The sequence below is a fragment of the Bos grunniens genome, chromosome 5 (genome assembly GCF_055505025.1).
Source record: "Bos grunniens cultivar Pamir isolate PY7600 chromosome 5, Bosgru_T2T1.0, whole genome shotgun sequence".
Lineage (NCBI taxonomy): Eukaryota > Metazoa > Chordata > Mammalia > Artiodactyla > Bovidae > Bos > Bos grunniens.
The window spans coordinates 54621562-54647561 of record NC_141169.1 but is presented as its reverse complement, the minus strand read 5'-3'; the positions used below and the strand labels follow the sequence as shown (position 1 = coordinate 54647561).

The following is a 26000-nucleotide window of genomic DNA, read 5'->3' as shown; positions in this document are numbered from 1 at the left end:
CAGGACTATTATGTGTTTTACTAGTTTTGCAGACTAGTTCATATTTCCTAGTGGTTATATACATGAGTCCCAATGACAATGCAAGTGAAATACTCATTAAATCCGCCTTCACATAATCTGTTCAGAACTTATAATTTCTATTATTTCATTGCCAATTGACCTTCAGGCAAATTGTCAAGAAATTTATGAGGGTAGCAGCATGAATATGTGTTCCCAAATGTCTCTTGGGTAAAATATGACTCATGGTTTTCTTGGTCCTGAAATGATTAAGCCTCAAACCTGAAGTTGACAGCAGAGTCATTGTACAGATTGATGTTCTCAATGACTAATATTTGACAGAGTTTGCTTCTGATTTATTATGCTGCTAGGTAAAAACAATCTACCTCATTTTTTAGTATTTTTACTATGCTCTTCACTAATTGGATGAAAAATTCAATTTCTTTTATATTGAGAGACATATGCATTTTTAATAAGTTAATCATTTTAAATTAAATTTTTATTCTTTAAAAGTATAATTTTAATGTTTTTTTAATAGGCTGATATAGCCCTGCTCTTTTTTTTTTAATGTCATGTAGCTGCTGATTTTTTTCCTAACAGTAAGCCTAATACTTTTGTAAAATCTATTTAGTAATTATTGGATTTTTATTATCATTTATTTATTCAAGCACAGCAAATGTACTTGAAAAACAATCATTGACAATTAGGTCAGCCTTTACTAATAACTGAGCTTGAAATTCTAGAAAACAGAAAACTAAGAAATCACTTTTTTCTTACTCAGGATTACTTTGAATAGTTATAGTGTTTTAGAGAATTAAAATATGTTACATTAAAAAAGGAAACAATGCAATAAATAAAAATAGAGGGAAAGGAGACAATATATAGTTCCTTCCTACAGTATTTTCATCTACTAAGCAGATAATAGAACATTGGTATTTATTATATAGCTTATATACCACAGGTATTTTTAATAAATATATATTTTAAGTGACATTTACATAAATTAGAACATTTCTTAAAACTGAAGTAAGTCTCTTATAGGCTGTATATAGCTGAGTCTTTTTTTTGTCCATTTAGCCATTCTACACCAATTTGATCTGCTTACATTTAAAGTAATTATTGATGGGTGAGGATTTACTAACACCATCTTGCTAATTATTTTTTGGCTACTTTCTAGCTCCATTATTCTTGCTGTCTTTCTTGGCCCATTGCTTGCTCCATTATTCTTGCTTTTTATTCTTGCTGTCTTCTTTTATGAATTTATAATTTCCCTTAGTTCAGTTCAGTTGTTCAGTCGTGTCCGACTTTTTGTGACCCCATGAATCACAGCACTCCAGGCCTCCCTGTCCATCACCAACACCCAGAGTTCACTCAGACTCACGTCCATCGAGTCAGTGATGCCATCCAGCCATCTCATCCTCTGTCGTCCCCTTCTCCCCCTACCCCTAATCCCTCCCAGCATCAGAGTCTTTTCCAATGAGTCAACTCTTCGCATCAGGTGGCCAAAGTACTGGAGTTTCAGCTTTAGCATCATTCCTTCCAAAGAAATCCCAGGGCTGATCTCCTTCAGAATGGACTAGTTGGATCTGCTTGCAGTCTAAGGGACTCTCAAGAGTCTTCTCCAACACCACAGTTCAAAAGCATCAAGTCTTCGGCACTCAGCCTTCTTCACAGTCCAACTCTCACATCCATACATGACCATTGGAAAAACCATAGCCTTGACTAGATGGACCTTTTTTTGGCAAAGTAATGTCTCTGCTTTTCAATATGCTATCTAGGTTGGTCATAACTTTTCTTCCAAGGAGGAAGCTTCTTTTAATTTCATGGCTGCAGTCACCATCTGCAGTGATTTTGGAGCCCAAAAAAATAAAGTCTGACACTGTTTCCCCTGTTTCCCCATCTATTTGCCATGAAGTGATGGGACCAGATGCCATGATCTTCGTTTTCTGAATGTTGAACTTTAAGCCAACTTTTTCACTCTCCTCTTTCACCTTCATCAAGAGGCTTTTTAAGTTCCTCTTCACTTTCTGCCATAAGGGTGGTATCATCTACATATCTGAGGTTATTGATATTTCTCCCAGCAATCTTGATTCCAGCTTGTGCTTCTTCCAGCCCAGCGTTTTTCATGATGTACTCTGCATAGAAGTTAAATAAGCAGGGTGTCAATATACAGCCTTGACGAACTCCTTTTCCTATTTGGAACCAGTCTGTTGTTCCATGTCCAGTTCTAACTGTTGCTTCCTGACCTGCATACAGATTTCTCAAGAGGCAGGTCAGGTGGTCCGGTATTCCCATCTCTTTCAGAATTTTCCACAGTTTATTGTGATCCACACAGTCAAAGGCTTTGGCATAGTCAATGAAATAGATGTTTTTCTGGAACTCTCTTGCTTTTTCGATGATCCAATGGATGTTGGCAATTTTCCTTAGTACTGTGCCTTAATTTGACTTCCAGGTGGTGCAGTGGTAAAGAATCAGCCTGGCAATGAAAGAGATGTTAAGAGACTCGGGTTCAATCCGTGGACGGGGAAAATCCCCTGGAGGAGGAAATGCCAGCCTATTCAAATATTTTTACCTGGATAATTCCATGGACAGAGGTGCTTGGTGGTCTACAGTCCATGGGGTCACAAAGAGTCCGACGGGGCTAACTGAGCACACATACCCTGTGAGTGTTAAGTTGTTTCAGTCCTGTTTGACTCTTTGAGATCCCATGGACTGTAGCCTGCCAGGCTCCTCTGTCCATGGGATTCTCCAGGCAGGAATACTGGAGTGGATTTCCATGCCAAGCAATCTTCCCTACCCAGGGATGGAACTGCATCTCTTGTGTCGCTTGCATTGGCAGTTGGATTTTTACCACTAGTGCCACCTCTTGATCTTTTGTGTATTTTCTGTAGGTTTTTGCTTCATTTTGACCATGAGACTAACATTAAGCATCTTATATGTGTAACAGTCTATTTTATTATGATAATTTAACCTCTGTTGCATAACAAAATACCCTCTCTTTTCCACCCCCCACATTTTATGTTTGTGATGTCAAAATTTACTTCTTTTTATGTTGTGTGTCCATTAACAAATTTTTATAACTATTATTATTTTTAGTAAGTGTGCTCTTCTCTCTGTCCCTGTAGCTACTGCTTTGTGATGGCTTGTCTACATTACTGCAATAGAATTTAACTACTTTGTTGATATATCCTCTGTCTTCCTTCAGCCATCTTCTCTGACTTACCTCTGGGATTATTTTCCAAAATGCAAACTAACTAAATCATTCCCTTGCTCTAAACACAGAACATAAGTTCCAAAACTTTAAGACAAATAGGCTATTTGCTCCTCTACTTCCCCAATCATGTCATGGTGCCATGTCTCTCATTTCTAGGACATACCAACTGGTATTTTTTTTTTTTTTTTTTTGGTCATCTATTACCACTTCCAATCTCAGTCTACCTCAATCCATCCCAGAAGCTCCCATGCATCTTTCAAGACTCACTTCTGCCAAATCAGTGTTACATCAGCTCTTCTGGAGACTGTTTCTTGACTATCACCATATATTCTAGGTGATCCTCCTCTTAGCTTCATATAAATCTGAATTTACCCATCTAATGATGTTTGCCATACCATAATGTTATCATCTATTTCATAACTTGCTTCCTGGATTGAGTAATTTTTTAGGCCTGGAACAGTATCTTATATCTTAGTCATCTTTATGTTTCTAATGTCTGGCCCATTCTTTGGCATGAAATGAGATACCCAGTAAATGTAAAGTGAGTGAATGAATGAATGAATGCTGGAAACAAGATATGAAAAACAATGTTCTACTTTGATTTCATCATCAGGGCAGAATTAGAATAAAGGAAGAAGCTTGATAAGGCTTATCTCTAGGAATAAAAGCTCAGAATAGAAACTCATTTCCACTTTAATTTTCATCTGAGAGAGAGGCAGGATCTGTAATTGAGGACCAGCACAGTTAATACTTTATAAGCAGAGAATCTTATCCATTTTTATCATTTTTCCTCTCCCCACAGGGATGATTAGTAATAACCTGAAAAAGAAAGGAGTTTTATGTGTATTTAGAAGCATTGAGGAAAGGTAGGTTTAGGGAGACTCTCCCACTTTGATGTCATAATTGCAAGAGTAGAACTTTTCAAAGGACAGAGAGGCAACAGACAAGATGATAAGAAAACAGACTGAGTCCCTGGGACCCATAGCCAAGAAAACATGAAGCGGGGGAGAAGTGAGTTTGTCCTGAGAGCTTTCAAGAGCCTTGTATATTACCATATGTAAAATAGATGACCAGTGCAAATTTGATACATGAAGCAGGGCACCCAAAGCTGGTGCTCAGGGACAACCCAGAGGGATGGGGTTGGGAGGGAGGTGGGAGGGGGGTTCAGGATGGTGGGACACATGTACATCCGTGGCTGATTCATGTCAATGTATGGTAAAAGCCAACACAATATTGTAAAGTAATTAGCCTCCAGTTAAAATAAGGAAATAGTAAAAAAAAAAAAAAAAAAAAAGAGCCATGGGGCTCAGCATGGTAGAGCATGGGGGACATTTTCCAATACAGTATTTTCCAGTTAACCAAATTTGAAAAACACCCTTGAGTTTTATAGGCATTATATTAGAGTGGGTTACCATTTCCTTCTCCAAGGGATCTTCCTGACCCAGGGATCAAACCCCTGTCTCCTGTATTGGAAGGTGGATTCTTAACTGCTGAGCCACCAAGGAAGCCCTACTCTTTAGAAGCAAATAAAACAAAAATTCCTTCTCATTTTACTTTTATTGACTACATTTTTGTTTACCCCACCCCTGAATAAAGATTCTTTATCATAATGCCCTATTTAATTTTGTTATATAGGGCATTGATCTGTAATTATCTTGTTTATATTTTTAACTTACTTTTTGCCTCTCTCCTCCACTAAAATACACATCTGTAGGTTGAAATTTGTTTTGTTCAACACTGTAGCCACTGTTCTCAGAGAAGGCAATGGCAAGCCACTCTAGTACTCTTGCCTAGAAAATCCCATGGACAGAGGAGCCTGATACGCTGTAGTCCATGGGGTTGCTACGAGTCGGACACGACTGAATGACTTCACTTTCATTTTTCACTTTCACACATTGGAGAAGGAAATGGCAACCCATTCCAGTGTTCTTGCCTGGAGAATCCCAGGGATGGTGGAGCCTGGTGGGCTGCCATCTTTGGGGTCGCACAGAGTTGGACACAACTGAAGTGACTTAGCAACAGCAGCAGCAGTAGCCACTGTTCTAGGTACATAGTAGGCTTTCAATTGATATTTGTTGAATGTTTACTGAATATGGAATCAGATTGCTATTAATAAACTCAGTTTTTCTGAATCTTTACCCTTTACTTGACTTCACAAGGGCCTCAAATTCTCCAACAAGTCTACAGCCAAGTATTTCTGGGAATCACATGAGCTCAAAGAGAGATCAAATGAGTGTTTTCATAACTGTTTCTCACCATTGCTAATGCCCTCAGTGGAAGCATTGCCTACATAAAGGATATTGTCTCTTGATGCTTCCAAAGTAACTATTCTGCAGGACACAAAGCTTAGGTGCAGGCTATAATGGCAAAAATGTCCTTTGTCCATATCTTCACCAAATTTTCTCATCAGAATCTCAAACTTTTGCTGTGTACAAAGCTTCAGTCTCTCAGGAAAACAGTTACTTTAGCTTCTGTCTTGAAACTGTCCACTGGAACCTGCAGGCTGGACAGTATGGACACCATGCCATCCATCTTGTTTATTTTTTACTCTCTCCTGGGTATCTATATATTCTGCTCTCTGCCTATAGCCACATAGCACAAGAAACAAAAGAAAACAGAGTTGTCAATTCATGCAAATAGATTCCTAGAATCATCTTCAGTTCTATAAGAATAGTTTGGAACCTCAGTTTTACCTGTATCAGAACAAACTCTCTGCATAAATAAATATACTGTCCTCCTCTGAATCTAGAAGCCTTCATGGTTCATCACAAGCAATTTTAAGAAATAGAACTGCTTCAAAAATTGTAGAAAAATTGTTGACATTATTGTTTCCTAACCAGATTATCTACTATAATAATCTCCCTGTTCACCAGGAGGAGCATACAAATTAGAACAAGGTATAATCATGGTGAAGATTGAAAAGGGGTGAAGAGTAGTTCTCATTTTGCAAGCCCTTTTTTAAGGTCAAGTGTGACCGAACATAATATTTCAAATAGTGATTCAATCTACAGCATTTCATAATCTCTTAGATTTGAATGTGGATCACTCTGTTACTCAGCTGTGAGAATAACTGGAATCAATGACAGTCAGGTTATTTTCTTCTTAGTTCCTTGAAGAACATGGCTTAGTCACTCCCAACTCCTCTCAGAATAGGGTTAGAATGAAAGATCTAATAACTTCCATCAGTTAGAAGGGCCTGTGTAGAACCAGATAGAGTCATGAGACCCCAGGAGTCCATAAACACAGCTTCGTTCCTCAAGGTCTGTGGTGATAAATTTTGACTGTTTAAACTCAACTGAACTGGGTAAAATTAATCCTAGAAATTCCAAAATGTTTGACAAGAACTCAGCTGGCCTTCAGCTTTTTGTGAGACCAAATTTCTTTTATCTGATTTTTATGTAGTCCTTTGTGAATCCTGCACCCTATTTATTGAAATAAATTCAACCTTTTAATCTAAATCCATTGAATAGATCTAAGCTTTATCATTATCTCTGGATAATGACTCTAGCACCAATGTCTATTTTAGAATTTGTATGCATGAGTAACAAACTACATGTTAGAGTTATTATGTTATTTTTAAGGGCTAGTTTATATAATTGAATGTACATGAATTTCCCTATCTTGAGAGCTAGAAGAAGTGAAATATTATTTTTAAAATAGTGTGAAATTTTGCATATCCTGCAATACTCGGCTGAAGTTCCTGGTATAGGCATTAATAGAGAATATAACTTATTCATGGTTCATGGCCTCAAGATACTTATAGTCCCCACTAGGAGAAAGACATGAGTAATTTAAAAATCAAAATATAGTATGCTATAATCAAATAGCTTTATTTGAGAATTTAGGCTGATTTTTCTTTCTTAGATACAATTTTGTGATTTTATTTTACAAGGCAGTGTGTGGAAGGATGTGTGGGATTTCGTCATGTGACAATGCAGGAGGGTTGGGTAAAGGTAGAGAAAGTGAATTTCTTGGAAAAAAGCTTCCTGTACAAAAGTCTGGGAGTTCTTCACTCCACAATTAAACAAATTGAAATGCCTATTAGCATAGTGAATATGTTAATAAACAGACTTCCAGAAATTGTGAAATAAATGCATCATTTATTAAAGAATTTCTCGTCTACCTGATCATTTACATGTAATTCCTACTTTTCTGATATAGTATTTTGCAATTTAAAACAAACAGAATGGTAAAAATGAGCAAGACAAATTTAATGTAGTCCACTTTTGTAATGCCTTGGATTCATGCTGTGGGATTCCATTGAAATTTTTGAGTGACAGAGTAACCCAGTCTGAGAAGTTTTTTTTTTTTTTTTTAATTAACTACTATTTTATTAATTTTCTTTAAATTATTTTTATTGACGTATACTTGATATTGTGTATGAAGAGTCCTTTGGAGAGATTAATTCTGAAGAGAAGCTGGATGTATGGAGAGGTGTGGGAGGCAAGGATGGGAAATTAAGTTGAGAGAGTTCCTTAGGGGACTGTGTGAAGGGAAAAGAGGTGTGAACCAAGGTGGTCAAAAAGAGAAATGGAAAAAAAGACACATTCAAGAGCTATTAAAGAAAAAAGAGGCATGAAAGAAAGGGGAAGAGAGGACTCAGGATCTTTCAGCCTCTTTCAGCCTAGGGACCAGCCTTTATTAAGGTTAAAAAACTTGGGGCAGTTAACATTTCAGTAGGGCATCTTTTGAAAATCCCTAGGAAGCAGTAGGGCTTCCCACGTGGTGCTAGTGGTAAAGAAAGTGAAAGTCGCTCAGTCGTGTCCGACTCTTTGTGACCCCATGGACCGACCATACAGTCCATGGAATTCTCCAGGCCAGAATACTGGAGTGGGTAGCCTTTCCCTTCGCCAGCATATCTTCCTGACCCTGGAATTGAACTGGGGTTTCCTGAATTGCAGGAAGATTCTTTACCAACTGAGCCATCAGGGAAGCCCAGTGGTAAAGAACTCACCTGCCAATTCAGGAGACTTAAGAGCTGAGGGTTCGATCCCTGGGTCTGGAAGATATCCTATAGGAAGGCACGGCAACCCACTCCAGAAATCTTGCCTGGAGAATCCCATGGACAGAGGAGCCTGGTGGGCTACAGTCCATGGGGTTGCAAAGATTCAGACACGACTGAAGCAACTGAGCACACACGCAGTAAGCAGTAAGAAATGAAAAACTATAACTTAGGAAACAGATTGACACAGGGGATTCTGGGAAAGAGTGAAAGCAAAAGGAGAGAAAGGCAACAGAGGATGAGACTGTTGGACAGCATCACAGACTCAATGGGCATGAACTTGAACAAACTCCGGTAGAAGTGGAGGACAGGGAAGCGCAGTGTGCTGTGGTCTGTGGCGTGCTGCAGTTTGTGATGTCACATAGAGTTTGACAGGACTTAGTGACTGAACAACAACAACAACAATAACAACAACATGGAGAATTGGAACACATCAAGGATAAAATTGTTAGCTGAATTTGTAAAGGTAGAAAATACTGTGAAGCATCTATAAAGAGAGAAGAGAATCAACAAGATAATGTTTATGAGAACTTATGTTGGACCTGAAGAGGAAAAGTAGTCATGGAGGAGAGGGTCTAGGAATATAGTGTGATAGAAGCCAGAGTCTCAAAGACAAGATCCAGTGAAATAATTGCTAAATATTTTACACAGTTTTAATGAGATAATGCTCAGTGGCTTTGGAGATTAGGAAGTCATTGCTCATCTTGAGGAGAAAATGTATTCAGTGACACTTGCAAGAGAAAGACAGATTTTAACAAGGAAATAGGATTAGGTGGTCGGAGAAGGCAATGGCACCCCACTCCAGTACTCTTGCCTGGAAAATCCCATGGGTAGAGGAGCCTGGTAGGCTGCAATCCATGGGGTCACTAAGAGTCAGACATGACTGAGCGACTTTACTTTCACTTTTCACTTTCATACATTGGAGAAGGAAATGGCAACCCACTCCGGTGTTCTTGCCTGGAGAATCCCAGGGAATGGGGGAGCCTGGTAGGCTGCTGTCTATGGGGTCACACAGAGTCGGACACGACTGAAGTGACTTAGCAGTAGCAGCAGCAGCAGGATTAGGTGGTAAGAAAGAGAAGTTACAAAGAAAGGCAGCCCTTGTGTGAAGTTTTGAAGTGAAGAAGAAAGAAATATAGTTGACAGCACAAGAGAAAAAGAGGCTCTAGAGAAGGTTATATTTTCTTGCTATTTTTAGGCTTGAGAAGATAAATGTTTTGTAGGCTAAAGAAAATTAAAAATAAGACCTAAATTAAAAATAAAGTGTGAAAATGATTGGAGCCAAATCCCATAGACAGACAAGAGAGACTTCAATGGGACTTTCCTGGCAGTCAAGTGGTTAAGATTTTGCCTTTCAGTGCAGGGGGTACCTACAGTACAATTTTAATCCCTGGTCAGAGAGCTAATATCCCACATGCTTTGTGGCCAAAAAGCCAAAACATAAGAAACAGAAGCAAGATTGTAAGAAATTCAATTAAGACCTTTTTAAAAATGGTCCACATCAAAAATTTTTTTGAAAAAATGAGAGACTTCATTAACAATGATAAGTAAATGAATCACAGGAGAAAACAAGGATGTCTTTTTCACCCAACTGGAAGGCAAGTTTGTTTTCAATGGTTTCCCATGGCAGTCCAAGATAGGAATCCTCTTCCTGTAGTTCCCAGGTTTGGAAAGTTGGCACTCTTGTGGAGCAAGAAGGGCTATAAAGGAGGCCTTAAGGCAAGGAAGTGAGAGCTCTTCATCCAATCGGCAGCAGAGAATGAACCTGGAGCAGAATGGTCCCTGATCAGGCAGGAGAATCTCTGGTCTGGGAGAATGGGTTGATGCTAGGATGTAAGGTGAAAGGGCCAGGTGGAAACAAAATTAAACTAATAAAATAATTTAAAGGTAGAGAAGTTAAATTGGGATCAAGATGATGCTTGAGGGCTTCCCTGGTGACTCAGTGAAGAAGTTGCTTGCCAGTGCAAGAGACATGGGTTCGATCCCTGATCTGGGAAGGTCCCCCCATGCTGCACAACTGGGCTGGTGACCCACAGCTATTGAGCCTGTGTTCTGGTGCCCAGGAGCCACAACTGCTGAAGCCTGAGCACCCTAGAGTCTGTGTTCTGCAACAGGAGAAGCCACTGCAATGAAAAGCCTGAACACCGCAACTAGAGAGTAGTCCTCACTCGCCTCAACTAGAAAATACTCCAGGCAGCAATCAAGACTCAGTACAGCCAAAAAAAAAAAAAATGATGCTTGTGCTTATTGGTATCTTCCTTGACCAGTTGGCAGCCAAATCTGAAAGAAGGGAGCCTACAGGTGCTTAGGAGAAAACTAAGGGGGAGAAAGAAGAATGCAGTGTGCAAAGGCGAAATGTTTCCCAGAATTTCATTCTTTCCAATTTGGTATAGTACGGGTGTTTCATCACTTCTCAGACTGCTTTGGTTTGTGTATTTTTATGGTATTCACAGTCTTGACTAGTACAGTAAGGAAAGGAGGAAGAGAAAGGAGTTTTTCTTTTCTCTGCATTTGGGATGATGCTTCTTTCTGATGACCTTCTAGAAGTGACAAGCAAGATTGAACCAATTTATTTCTTTTCAGTAGCTTCAGAGGCTCTCATCTAAGTTATATTTAACTTTGGGTTCATTTGTGTTCCAGTCAGCACCACCTTCATTATCAGTGTTCAGGGAATATCAGATAACAGTAACATCTGACTTTAGCCCAGTCAGTCTCGAGGCTGCGGCTGCGGGGGAAACACCTCAAGGGAAGCTGCGAAGATGCTGTCCGTGCGCGTCGCCGTGGCCGTGGCCCGCGCCCTCCCTCGGTGAGTGGGGCTGGTCTCCAAAAATGCTTTGGGATCATCCTTCATTGCTGCAAGGAACCTGCATGCCTCTAACTCTCGTCTGCAGAAGACAGGCACTGCTGAGGTGTCCTCTATTCTTGAAGAGCGTATTCTTGGAGCTGATACCTCTGTTGACCTTGAAGAGACTGGGCGTGTTTTAAGTATTGGTGATGGTATTGCTCGGGTACATGGGTTAAGAGATGTTCAAGCAGAAGAAATGGTAGAGTTTTCTTCAGGTTTAAAGGGTATGTCTCTGAACTTGGAGCCTGACAATGTTGGTGTTGTTGTGTTTGGAAATGATAAACTTATTAAGGAAGGAGATATTGTGAAGAGAACTGGGGCTATTGTAGATGTTCCACTTGGCGAGGAGCTGCTGGGTTGTGTAGTCGATGCCCTCGGTAATGCCATTGATGGAAAGAGTCCAATTGGTTCCAAGGCCCGAAGATGAGTTGGCTTGAAAGCCCCTGGGATCATTCCTCGAATCTCTGTGACGGAACCAATGCAAACTGGCATTAAGGCTGTGGATAGCTTGGTGCCGATTGGTCGTGGTCAGCGTGAGCTGATTATTGGTGACCGACAGACTGGCAAAATGTCAATTGCAATTGACACAATCATTAACCAGAAACGATTCAATGATGGAACTGATGAAAAGAAGAAGCTGTACTGTATCTATGTTGCTATTGGCCAAAAGAGATCCACTGTTGCCCAGTTGGTGAAGAGACTTACAGATGCAGATGCCATGAAGTATACCATTGTGGTTTCAGCTACTGCTTCAGATGCTGCCCCACTTCAGTACCTGGCTCCTTATTCTGGATGTTCAATGGGAGAATATTTTAGGGATAATGGCAAACACGCTTTGATCATTTATGATGACTTATCCAAACAGGCGGTTGCTTATCGTCAGATGTCTCTGCTGCTCTGCCGACCCCCTGGTCGTGAGGCCTATCCTGGTGATGTATTCTACCTGCACTCCTGACTCCTGGAGAGAGCAACTAAAATGAGCGATGCTTTTGGTGGTGGCTCCTTGACTGCTCTACCAGTCATCGAAACACAAGCTGGTAATGTGTCTGCTTACATTCCAACAAATGTCATTTCCATCACTGACGGACAGATCTTCTTGAAAACAGAATTGTTCTACAAAGGTATCCGCCCTGCCATTAATGTTGGTTTGTCTGTGTCCCATGTCGGATCTGCTGCCCAAACCAGGGCCATGAAACAGGTGGCAGGTACTATGAAACGAGTTGGCTCAGTATCGTGAGGTTGCTGCTTTTGCCCAGTTCGGTTCTGACCTTGATGCTGCCACTCAACAACTCTTGAGTCGTGGTGTGCGTTTGAGTGAGCTGCTCAAGCAGGGACAGTATTCTCCCATGGCTATTGAAGAGCAAGTGGCTGTTATCTATGCGGGTGTCAGGGGGTATCTTGACAAGCTGGAGCCCAGCAAGATCACAAAATTTGAGAATGCTTTCTTGTCTCACATTATCAGCCAACATCAAGCCCTGTTGGGCAAAATCAGGACTGATGGAAAGATCTCAGAAGAGTCAGATGCAAAGCTGAAAGAGATTGTAACAAACTTCTTGGCTGGATTTGAAGCTTAAACTCCTGTGGATTCACATCAAATGCCAGTTTGGTTTTGTCATTGTTTCTTCTAGTTCCATTCGTAAAAGGATTACTCCAATACTGCAGATGTACAGTAATCACATTAAAATAAAGGTTCCGTGTTGCAAAAAAAACAAAAAAAACAATAACATCTGACTTTAAATACAAAGGCTTGAAATCGAAAATTCTGCGGAGCTTCACAGAAAGGCTTCCTTAGAGAGGATCTTGATGGAGAATCTTGACAGTGTTGTAAAACGTTATGAGAAGGATCGTTTTCAGCTCTGCCTCCCATTTCAGCTAGATTTTATTGATCTTTTATAAGAAATGACTGCACTTAACATCCCCACAATGTCAGTGTCATAAAATTTATATGTAAGTTTGACAAGAGGAATACCTTTTGGCATGTTTGTAAATAGTCAGTTCAGTTCAGTTCAGTCACTCAGTTGTGTCCGACTTTTTGCGACTCCATGAATCGCAGCACACCAGGCCTCCTTGTCCATCACCAACTCCCGGAGTTCACCCAAACTCATGTGCATCAAGTCGGTGATGCCATCCAGCCATCTCATCCTCTGTTGTCCACTTCTCCTCCTGCCCCCAATCCCTCCCAGCATCAGGGTCTTTTCCAATGAGTCAGCTCTTCGCATCAGGTGGCCAAAGTATTGGAGTTTCAGCCTCAGCATCAGCCCTTCCAATGAATACCCAGGACTGGTCTCCTTTAGGATGGACTGGTTGGATCTCCTTGTAGTCCAAAGGACTCACAAGAGTGTTCTCCAGCACCACAGTTCAAAAGCATCAATTCTTAAGTGCTCAGCTTTCTTCACAGTCCAACTCTCACATCCATACATGACCACTGGAAAAATCATAGCCTTGACTAGACGGACCTTTGTTGGCAAAGTAATGTCTCTGCTTTTCAATATGCTATCTAGGTTGGTCATAACTTTTCTTCCAAGGAGTAAGCGTCTTTTAATTTCATGGCTGCAACCACCATCTGCAGTGATTTTGGAGCCCCCCAAAATAAAGTCTGACACTATTTCCACTCATACATTATTAATGATATCTTTAGTGAAAATTTAAATTCTATTCAACATGATATTTTATCTACCAATATATGACTCACATTCCCAATTGGTAGTTGTACAGTATATATATATTTTTTAATTTAAGGGCCTAAAATTTGGCAAATATGGGAACCAAAATACATAGTGTGTGAATTGAAATATCACATCATTCTTTAAAACATTTAAAATATATAACAGGCAAGGTGTTGTTTTCATGATTTGCTGTTTTCAGCAAATCAAGTGATTTGCTGGCATCATTGAACCAAGTTGTCCCACTTTTATGGGAATGTATTACAGAATGTGAAAATATGCTTCAGTATTTTATCTTGATAAATGAAAAAGTATTTGAACATCTACCAGTTCCTCTGAGGATCTTGTACAATAACTTTTATAGGAACTCAACTGTGATTTAGGAATTGAATAAAATTCTAAGCACACTTAAGGAACTAATACATGGCCTCTAGTAGTCTCTGTGTTTAATTAGACATGTAATTGTGTCTGTGTATGGAATGGAATTTCTTCAGATGACTCTTTCAAAAGAATTTTTCTCGTTCAGCCCATAGTTTTTAGAATCTTGGAAAACTTGCTCAATTAATGTCTATCTGTTCATTACTTATGTTTTAACAGCAGTAGATTTTTTTTCCCAGAGAAAGAAAGAAATTTGTAGTTTATGTGTTAAAAGTCTATAAAATAGATCTTTGTGTTCTAGTCTCATAGAATCAAAAAATGAGCTGAAAGGGACCTCAGAGAACACTTAATCCTCTGGCTTTTTACAAATAAGCAAACTAAGAACCAGCATGAATGTCACTTGCTCATAGGGTTACAACACTTTCTTGACATTTATTATATGTATTTATATTTTCCATAGTATTATATCCTGTGCATGACAAAGGCAAGTTATATATACTGGAGTTATTTTAATCACTTGGTCATTTGACATTTCCAACAGTCACTATTATTTTCTGTCCAAGCTGGTAGCACATTTTATAGTATAATCCTTTGAGGAATATTTTTTAAATTAGTTGATTTCAGTTAGTGCAAGTAATAATACTTTTAGTTCTTTATGAGGCTCTAAATTTACTGAATTATAGAAAAGAAATTGAGATTATTAGAACTTGAGGGATCACACCATTGATCTCTTTTCTACTCCCACTCCCAAATTTGGTACAAACTGAAAGAATTTATTGCTGTTTAACTTAAACATGTAAGAGAGTCTAAGAAAAGGTACTAAGACCATACTGTCGGTTTAGTCTTTTCCTTGCTTTAGTAACCTTTAGATATAGTCTTTGTCCTGAGTGAGTGTCTTCACTTGAAAATATTTTACCAAGCTAAAGTTGGGGACTGTGCTTCTGTGCTCAGCTTTCTTTATAGTCCAACTATCACATCCATACATGACCCCTGGACAAACCAGAGCCTTGACTAGACAGACTTTTGTCGGCAAAGTAATGTCTCTGCTTTTTAATATGCTATCTAGGTTGGTCATAACTTTCCTTCCAAGGAGTAAGTGTCTTTTAATTTCATGGCTGCAGTCACCATCTACAGTGATTTTGGAGCCCAGAAAAATAAAGTCTGACACTGTTTCCACTGTTTCCCCATCTATTTGCCATGAAGTGATGGGACCAGATGCCATGATCTTAGTTTTCTGAATGTTGAGCTTTAGGCCAACTTTTTCACTCTCCTCTTTCACTTTCCTCCAGAGGCTCTTTAGTTCCTCTTCACTTTCTGCCATATGGGTGGTGTCATTTGCATATATTAGGTTATTAATATTTCTGCCGGCAATCTTGATTCCAGCTTGTGCTTCCTCCAGCCCAGCATTTCTCATGATGTACTCTGCATATAAGTGAAATAAGCAGGGTGAAATATACAGCCTTGATGTACTTCTTTTCCTATTTGAAACCAGTCTGTTGTTCCATGTCCAGTTCTAACTGTTGCTTCCTGCCCTGCATACAGGTTTTTCAAGACGCAGGTCAGGTGGTCTGGTATTCCCATCTCTTTCAGAATTTTCCACAGTTTATTGTGATCCACACAGTCAAAGGCTTTGGCATAGTCAGTAAAGCAGAAATTGATGTTTTTCTGGAACTCTCTTGCTTTTTCGATGATCCAGCGGATGTTGGCAATTTGATCTCTGGTTCCTCTGACTTTTCTAAAACCAGCTTGAACATCTGGAAGTTCATGGTTCACATATTGCTGAAGCCTGGCTTGGAGAATTTTAAGCATCACTTTACTAGCATGTGAGATGAGTGCATTTGTGCGGTAGTTTGAGCATTCTTTGGCATTGCCTTTGTTTGGGATTGGAATGAAAACTGGCCTTTTCCATTCCTGTGGCCACTGCTGAGTATTCCAAATTTGCTGACATATTGAGTGCAGCACTTTCACAGCATCATCTTTCAGGATTTGAAATAGCTCAACAGGAATTCCATCACCTCCACTAGGTTTGTTTGTAGTGATGCTTCCTAAGGCCTGCTTGACTTCACATTCCAGGATGTCTGGCTCTAGGTGAGTGATCACACCATCGTGATTAACTGATTAACTTAGGACATTAACATCGTGATTAAGTTAGGACAATGGGGGGAAGGAAATCTTCGTTATAAAGATGCACAGAACTCAGTTGAATCATGTTCATCTTGGAGTTCTGGAGTGGAACTGTGAGTAATGAAATTGGATGTTTAGCTGAAGCTATTTCTAATCAAATGTGTGTCCTTGGTTCCTCGTAAAGAGTAGAGTGAGAGATGAGGGAAATGACAAAAAGACAAAATTGCTAATCAGAACTTAAAGATGTGAAGAGCCCTTGACCTATTCATATCGAAAAGAATTAGCATATAGGGTCGGAGGAGAGCCCTGAGTGTGTGGATGAAAAACCATTTGATAAGATTAGTCAGCCATCTCGGGGGAAGCAGAAGCCATTGTGGAAAACAATGGAAGAATAACCCTGAAGTTATTTGGAAGTCAACAGGACTGCCCCTGCCATTATAGGCCCAGAGTTCAGGGCCCCACAGGCAGAGTAAATTCAAAGGAGGAGCTGCCTGAGTCTCTGATACCTTGGGCTGTGCTGCCAGGTGCTGCCTCACACTGTGGGCTCTGCTCTGTGCACTCCAGCACTGCGCTCCTTGGCTGCCCCAGGTGCAACTCCCATGGGCTCTGTTTTGATACCATGGTGGCCACCCCTGTGGAGGACACAGGCAGCAAAACTTGGCAGTGTCCACACTCCCCCCCTCTTCACCCACCATCTCTGTCAGTGTACAGAGTGTGAGAGCTGTGGGGGCATGGCTGTGTCCACCTACATTCCAAAAGATGCTCTCACTCAGTGAGAACTGTGGGCACAAGACCCCATCCTGCAGGAGCAGAGCCCAGGCACCGAACTCCTGCAAGGGTGGGGCTACAAGAGAAAGCCCCTACCAGGCTTATGCTCGGTGGTTCCCAGGGGACTGAGCTATTCTTCAGAACCACCAGAATACAATTTCAAACCCAGGAGTATCTTAGCCATGGAACTCCAACCCATGAGAGCTCATGGGTGAGACCACAGGCAGTGGGTCCAGAAGGCCAAGTATCCAGTCAAAGATCATTCTTGAACCTTAAGGTCTAATGTTGAGATCTGAACTTACTTGGGACCTGTTACCCCTTTAACCCCTTTCTATTTTTCCATCTTTCCCTTTCAGAATAGGAATGTCTACCCCATGTCTGTCTCACCATTATATTTTGGAAGATTTTACAGGTTCCCAGATGGAGAGGAATTTGTCTCAGAATGAATCATACCTTAAGTCTCACCAATGTCTGTTTTGGATGATATGAGACTTTGGATTTCAGAATTTGAGTTGAATCTAGAATGAGTTAAGACATTTGAGACTATTTGGATGGAATGGATGTATTTTGTGTGAGCAAAGGACATGGATTTTAGAAGGTCAGAAATGGAATGCTACAGACCAAAAACGCTATTGCCCCATGCCCTGATTCATAGATACATAATCCCCAATATCATCAATTTTGAGGTGGGGCCTTTGGAAAGCTATTAGGTCATGAGAGTGACACCCTCATGACCCTTATGAATGAACGGGATTATTGCCTTGATGAATGAGGTCCAAGAGAGCTCCCTTTCCTCTTCTACCAAGTGAGGACATGTGAAGATGGCCACCCATGAACCAGGAAGCTGGTTCTCACCAGACACTGAGTTTGCTAGCACCTTAACCTTGGATTTTCAAGCCTCCAGAATGCCACCAAGTCTATGGCAAAAGAGGTGAATAAAGTAAGACTCTTGAGAGAGAAGTTTATCCTGAATTATCCAGGTGGTCCTTAAATACAAAATTCTTATGAGAGGCAAAGGGAGTTTAGAGACAGACTCACAGAAGGGAAAGCACAGAAAGAAGGCAGTGATATGAAAATGAGGCAGAGCAGAAAGTGATGTAACCAGAAGCCAGAGACTTCTGATTGTCACCAGCAGCTAGAAAAAGCATGGAGCAAATTCTCCCCTAGAGCCTCTTTAAGGAGTGCAGTCCAGCTGACACCTTGTGAAGTGTGAGAATAAATAGCCATTGTCTTAAGTCACAAAATTTGTAGTGATTTGTTACACTTGCCCTAGAAAACTAAGCAGTAGAGATGACATCATTTATGAAAAGTCATGAACCCAGCAGTTCCAAAGATGTCTCTCTTATAAGCACTTGCATAGCTTTGCAAGGACACACGTACAGCATGTCCAAGGCAGAATCATTTATAACTGTGGCAAACTGAAAGTCACTAGGAAAATGGGTAAATCGCTGCACATGTGTAATAAAGTACTACACAACTGTAAAAACAATGATGTAGATCCATGTGCACTAATATAAAATACTGTTAAAAGTATAAAAAATGCAGTAACAATAAGCTGTAAGGCAAAACATGATTACATTTATTTTAAAGTGTATACACATAACAACTTAGGTTTATATATATTTGTATTTTCATACAAATACAAATAAAGAAGAATACCTGAAAAACTATTAATAGCAGGTGATTTTGGAAAGTGGCTGTATATTTTTGAAATGCTTAAATATTATATAGTGAATATATCGTATTTTTCTTTTAAAAACTTAAAAAAAATGCTAAAACAGCTTTATTAAACAAATGTAAATATATCCCCCTATCTGTTAACTTGGTTGTGAGTTGTAACAGGTACTTCTATTTCTATTTTATATAGGCTTTTCATATCTTTTTTTCCAAACGCTATTTTTTTCCTGCTAGCTAAATTTTAATCAACTAAGATAGAAAAAGTTGGCTCCTGCTTATAGATCTTGCCTAGTAGTTCTCATAATGTGGCCCCCAGTTGAGCACCATAATCATAACCTGGTATCTTGTTGAAAATGCAGATTCTGGATACCACCTCAGATTTACTGAATGAAGCTCTGGAAGTGAGACCCAGCACACTATAGATTAATAAATCCTCTAAGTAATTCTGATGTCCACTAATGTTTGAAAATTACTGGTCTAGGCTCTTCCTCTAACACACCTGCAAGTGTTGCTGCAATAAATGTGATTATCTGTAGTTCTTGAGCATCATGATGTTTTACTATTCCATATCGCACCTGCTCTTTCCTTAAGCTGAAGTGTCCTTCACCACTACCTTCCTCCATCTGACTAATTCTTGTCTATAAGATGTATGCGTGTGTGTATGCTTAGTCACTTAGTTATGTCTGACTCTTTGCAACCTCATGGACTGTAGCCCACCAGGCTCGTCTATCCATGGGATTCTCCAGGCAAGAATTCTGGAGTGGGGAGCTATTCCCTTCTCCAGGGGATCTTCCTGATCCAGGGATCGAACCCAGGTCTCCTGCATTGCAGGCAGACTCTTTACAGTCTGAACCACCAGAGAAGCCCAGAATGTAAGATACATAGAAACATCAACTCCCCTATCCTTGAAGTCTGACATTGTTCCAATTCTAAATCCCTGTGCATACCTTCACCATAACAAGCATATCACATAACACCATATATATTAAATTTACTTGGCACACTTCCTGTTCTTGAGGACAGAAGCTATATCTTATTTGACTTAATTCTCAGAATACAGTAAGGTATTCAGTAAATATTCTTGAATGTACAAAAGTGAAAGAGAAATGAATGTCTTGGAAATAAGTATTTTTACCACTTTTGAATTAGCATACAGCTGTGTAGTACAGAGAAAAAAAATTAAATACTCTGTTTCTGCAAATCAAAACTCCCTGAATTCAAGCCCTTATTCCACTACATTCTAGATGTACCGTTTAATTTCTTATATTCTTCCACTGTAAAATGAGAATTTTACAGTGGCTATCTTTGAAACTTGGTGACTGATTAAGGATTCAATAAGGATCTATAGTAATTATTAGCAGAATCATTATCCAATAGCATAAATAGTATGTAATTCATTCTGTCTGAATAATAGTCTGCCTAAACTTTTCAATGTTTTTATGTTTAGAGAAAACTTTATCTAATCTTTTTTTAACCTTTTAGTATGCTTGTAGTCTTTTCTTCTCTCCCTGAGCCATACCTTAGGAAAAATAATGTATGGTACCACAATCAAGGAGAAATAATCAAGAAAATAATGTGTGGTTTTGTTCTGTTCCCTCCATCTCCTCACAGTTTTTAAAACCACAGAAAACTTTCTAGAAACAAGATCTTACTCAGAATTCTAGTATCCAAGAGTCATAGAGATCCTGACCTCTACCTAGTACCATGCTCTGACTTCTTCCCTGAAATGATCCCTGAGATTCCTCTTAAAATGCTTAGAATTTCTTGGAGCATAGTTAGAAAGCCATTTATATTATCTTTCTCACCTCTTCTATTTAGTGACACTCTGTAGTTGAGATAAACGGAGTTACATCTAAGAGATTTTGAGTATCACATATTGCATTTAGTCTTCAAAGATTTTCTAGTATTTTCTTTCTTCCCTCAATTTGAAAAGAAGGTTATTAACTGGCATTAGGGAATGGAAATTGAAAAAAAAAAAAAAAAAAAAAAGATCCTGAGTATTCTAGGAAGACTACAGGGCCAGAGAATGCCTTTCCCACTTTTCTATTAAAAAGCTCATTTAAAAAAATTGAATAAGAAAAAAAATCAAGAAAAAAAAAAGAGTCCATAAGATCACATTATATCAATGATAAGATGCAGAAGTATACTAGAATCCCCTAGAAGTTTCTATGAACTACAATACTGTTGGATCAGGATTAAGAAATAGTACTACAGCAAGGTGACTCAACCTGGCAGAGGCATCCAGTAACATGGGCTTCCATCACACTACAGTAAGCTTCTGTGGTCTATTGACTCCTCTGCCTACTGAATGGCTGAAGCTACCAGGGAATCATTGCTCTTTTTGGGAATCGTAAACATATTCAGTTCCATCTATGACATATCACTTTGTCAATTGCAGTCTCATGATTTTATGACCCCTGCCCCTTATGTCCCTTGAATTATCACGTTTATGGGAGCACTGAAGACAACCTAAGGCAAGTGGATGAATATATTACGGCCATGCACTTGATAGACAGAGAAGCCTGGCAGGCTACAGACCATGGGGTCACAAAGAGTCCCACATGACTTAGTGACAAAAGCAGCAGCATGTACTCGATAAACTATTATGCATACATTAAGTAATAATTATGAAAATTATAACAACGAAATGGGAAATACTATATAATCTTTAATGAAAAACTCATATTTCTGCAAAATTCAAAATATATGACAAAAATGATACATAAACAAAAAATACACAGGCCATAGTAGAAGAGTGAGGATTGCAGAAAAAAATTATATTTAATTATTCAAATTTGGGATAATACTATTATAATATATTGATACATGAAATACTTTAAGTTAATATTGTACATTTAATTATTTGTCCTGGTTGGGGTTTTGATGACACCACCCTTATGGCAGAAAGTGAAGAGGAACTAAAAAGCCTCGTGACGAAAGTGAAAGAGGAGAGTGAAAAAGGTGGCTTAAAGCTCAACATTCAGAAAACTAAGATCATGGCATCTGGTCCCATCACTTCATGGCAAATAGATGGGGAAACAGTGGAAACAGTGTCAGACTTTATTTTGGGGGGCTCTAAAATCACTGCAGATGGTGATTGCAGCCGTGAAATTAAAAGATGCTTACTCCTTGGAAGGAAAGTTATGACCAACCTAGATAGCATATTCAAAAGCAGAGACATTACTTTGCCAACAAAGGTCCGTCTAGTCAACGCTATGGTTTTTCCAGTGGTCATATATGGATGTGAGAGTTGGACTGTGAAGAAAGCTGAGCGCAGAATAATTGATGCTTTTGAACTGCGGTGTTGGAGAAGACTATTGAGAGTCCCTTGGGCTGCAAGGAGATCCAACCAGTCCATTCTAAAGGAGATCAGTCCTGGGTGTTCTTTGGAAGGAATGATGCTAAAGCCGAAACTGCAGTACTTTGGCCACTTGATGGGAAGAGTTGACTCATTGGAAAAGACCCTGATGCTGGGAGGGATTGGGGGCAGGAGGAGAAGGGGACGACTGAGGATGAGATGGCTGGGTGGCATCACTGACTCGATGGACATGCGTTTGAGTGAACTCCTTGAGTTGGTGATGGACAGGGAGGCCTAGCGTGCTGTGATTCATGGGGTCGCAACGAGTTGGACACGGCTAAGCGACTGAACTGAACTGAACTGAAAAATATTTTAATTTTGACTAGTCTACAACCTATTCAAATATGTAAGATTATATAGTGAAATTGGAAGATATATTTTATTGAAAGATCTTAACTCCATTTTTAAAGTTTCTTTTTTGCTTGTTTTATGACGTTTCTTTAGTTATGCATAAATGAGATTATGAGGTTCTCGTATAAGTTACAAAGAGATACAAAGAGACGGTACCCACACATTTTATTTAGATATAAATTACATTAGCTGATTACCAACTACCTATAACATTTACTGTACCTGTTTTTGTCACAAGTAAGCATCACTAAGACAATTGAAACTTTAAGCTAAAATTTCTCAGAATTTAGTTTAGTAGCTATTACATCCATTTTGCAGAAAATGAAACTAATTCAACTATGTCAACTATCTTTTAAGTCCACCAGCAGCATTTGTTTTGAACTAGGCTCTTACAGAGTTAAGAGCTAGACACTCACTATGGTCATGTTAATCTTCAATCATTGAAGTGTTCATATCAACACCCTCTCTCCACCCACCTGTGCTTTATCTGTTCTAATACTTGATTTGTTTGTTATCACTTGCCTGAGTTTTCTGCATTCCATTCATTCCAGCTTTGTGCTTCCCCAAAGACTTAAGGAGAAAGTTGTTAATTTGGTATTTTTGCCAAAATAGGAAGAGGAAACAAAAGCTGGAGCCCACAGAAAAGTTAACATCCAGTGGACTGAAGACAGTGGTAGCCAGGATTTAAACTTCAAAAGGAAGGGCTATGAAACTCTTAGGAAACTCATCATGAATTGCTTCTTCAACTATACACTTATGAGTGAATCAAATTGGTAATTTTACTTTTTGATTATAATTATTATTTCCCTACACATCCTTGTCATGTTTCTCTGCAAGCAAAGTATGCTTTGTCTTCCCTGACTCTGGATTTGTTTTCTCAATGAAATATAAACCAGTGATGTCCAAGAGTGAACAAACACATGTCCAAAATGTCTTTGCATGTTTTGACTTCATAGTCTTTACTTTCCAATCTGAGAACATGTCCCTGTAGTTTGGATCCCTACAAATAAGGAGTATGTTTGAAAGTCAGCTAGGGCCTCTCGGGTGGCTCAGTGATAAAAGATCTGCCTGCCAGTGAAGGAGATGCAAGATATTCCGGTTCAATACATGGGTCAGGAAGATCCCTTCAAGTAGGAAATGACAACCCCACTCCAGTATTCTTGTCTGGAAAATTTCACGGACAAAGGAGCCCAGCAAGCTATAGTCCATGGGGTCACAAGGAGTCAGTCATGACTTAGTGACTGAGCACATGGATTGAAGGTCACCCAAAGCCACCAGAGACCACCAGAGTAATAGTTAATCCATACCTTCAAGTAGCATAAAAAAGAAATAAATAAATAAATGTCTGTATTTTTCATCCCTAAGATACTGTATTTGTCTGATAAAACCACAAAATCTAATGTCAAGTGTTTAATAAAACAAAATCTTAAGATGTGTGACATTGACTTTAGGGAAAGGCAGCAGGTGGTGACGGAGAAGGCAATGGCACCCCACTCCAGTCCTCTTGCCTGGAAAATCCCATGGATGGAGGAGCCTGGTAGGCTGCAGTCCAAGGGGTCACTAAGAGTCGGACACGACTGAGCGATTTCACTTTCACTTTCCACTTTCATGCATTGGAGAAGGAAATGGCAACCCACTCCAGTGTTCTTGTCTGTAGAACCCAGGGACGGGGGAGCCTGGTGGGCTTCTGTCTATGGGGTTGCTCAGAGTTAGACACGACTGAAGCGACTTAGCAGCAGCAGCAGCAGGTGGTGAGGACCCTTTTAGAAGAGACTAGAAAAATGACAACTTCAGTTAGGCAGTGGCGAAATATCTGGTATTTTGCCTATGCTACCTTTAAAGAAAATACACACAATGCAGTTGAAGTTCTGGGACAAGAGATATGGAGAAAAAACGTGGGTAGATTAGTTGGTTGTTATTACTCTGTTTAATAAGTACTAGATATTCAAGCTGATTTTAGAAAAGTCAGAGGAACCAGAGATCAAATTGCCAACATCCACTGGATCATTGAAAAAGCAAGAGAGTTCTAGAAAAACACCTATTTCTGCTTTATTGACTATGCCAAAACCTTTGACTGTGTGGATCACAGTAAACTGTGGAAAATTCTGAAAGAGATGGGAATGCCAGACCACCTGACCTGCCTCTTGAGAAACCTGTCTGCAGGTCAGGAAGCAACAGTCAGAACTGGACATGGAACAACAGACTGGTTCCAGATAGGAAAAGGAGTACATCAAGGCTGTATATTGTCACCCTGCTTATTTAACTTCTATGCAGAGTACGTCATGAGAAACGCTGGGCTGGAGGAAGCACAAGCTGGAATCAAGATTGCCGGAAGAAATATCAATAACCTCAGATATGCAGATGACACCACCCTTATGGCAGAAAGTAAAGAGGAACTAAAGAGCCTCTTGATGAAAGTGAAAGAGGAGAGTGAAAAAGTTGGCTTAAAGCTCAACATTCAGAAAACTAAGATCATGGCATCCGGTCCATCACTTCATGGCAAATAGATGGGGAAACAGTGGAACAGTGTCAGACTTTATTTTGGGGGGCTCCAAAATCACTGCAGATGGTGACTGCAGCCATGAAATTAAAAGACACTTACTCCTTGGAAGGAAAGTTATGACCAACCTAGATAGCATATTTCGAGAAGGCAATGGCACCTCACTCCAGTCCTCTTGCCTGGAAAATTCCATGGATGGAGGAGCCTGGTAGGCTGTAGTCCATGGGGTCGCTAAGAGTCGGACACGACTGAGCAACTTCCCTCTCACTTTTCACTTTCATGCATTGGAGAAGAAAATGGCAACCCACTCCAGTGTTCTTGCCTGGAGAATCCCAGGGACGGGGGAGCCTGGTGGGCTGCTGTCTATGGGGTCGCACAGAGTCGGACACGACTGAAGCGACTTAGCAGCAGCAGCAGCAGATAGCATATTAAAAAGCAGAGACATTACTTTGCCAACAAAAGTTGGTCTAGTCAAGGCTATGGTTTTTCCAGTGGTCATGTATGGATGTGAAGTTGGACTGTGAAGAAAGTTGAGCGCCAAAGAATTGATGCTTTTGAACTGTCGTATTGGAGAAGACTCTTGAGAGTCCCTTGGAGTGCAAGGAGATCCAGCCAGTCCATCCTAAGGGAGATCAGTCCTGGGTGTTCATTGGAAGGACTGATGCTGAAGCTGAAACTCCAATACTTTGGCCACGTGATGTGAAGAGTTGACTCATTGGAAAAGACCCTGATGCTGGGAGGGATTGGGGCCAGGAGGAGAAGGGGATGACAGAGGATGAGATGGCTGGGTGGCATCACTGACTCGATGGACATGAGTTTGAGTGAACTCTGGGAGTTGGTGATGGACAGGGAGGCCTGGCGTTCTGCGATTCATGGGGTCGCAAAGAGTCAGACACGACTGAGCGACTGAACTGAACTGACTGATGCATCTCACGATAACTGCTTTTACACAGTTCTCAAAGTATAGTATTATAAATCAGAGGAATTGTTTGGTATGGGATATTCATTTCTAATTCATCATAAATAACTGCTTGTTCATATTATTTTTTCTCATTTCCCATTATAGAAACATCTGTGGTTCGTTTGACCCTTGTTATCAATTGTTAGCATTCTCAGAGTTCTT

General features: G+C 39.9%; 1 protein-coding gene and 1 pseudogene across 18 annotated transcripts in view; both read left to right on the top strand.

The window, feature by feature from the left end:
• SLC16A7 (solute carrier family 16 member 7) overlaps nt 1–26000 on the top strand; it is a 196631-nt gene that overhangs the window by 95431 nt on the left and 75200 nt on the right. The gene's annotated exons all lie outside the window — the stretch shown is intronic.
• LOC147371953 (ATP synthase F(1) complex subunit alpha, mitochondrial pseudogene) lies at nt 10958–12776 on the top strand (annotated as a pseudogene).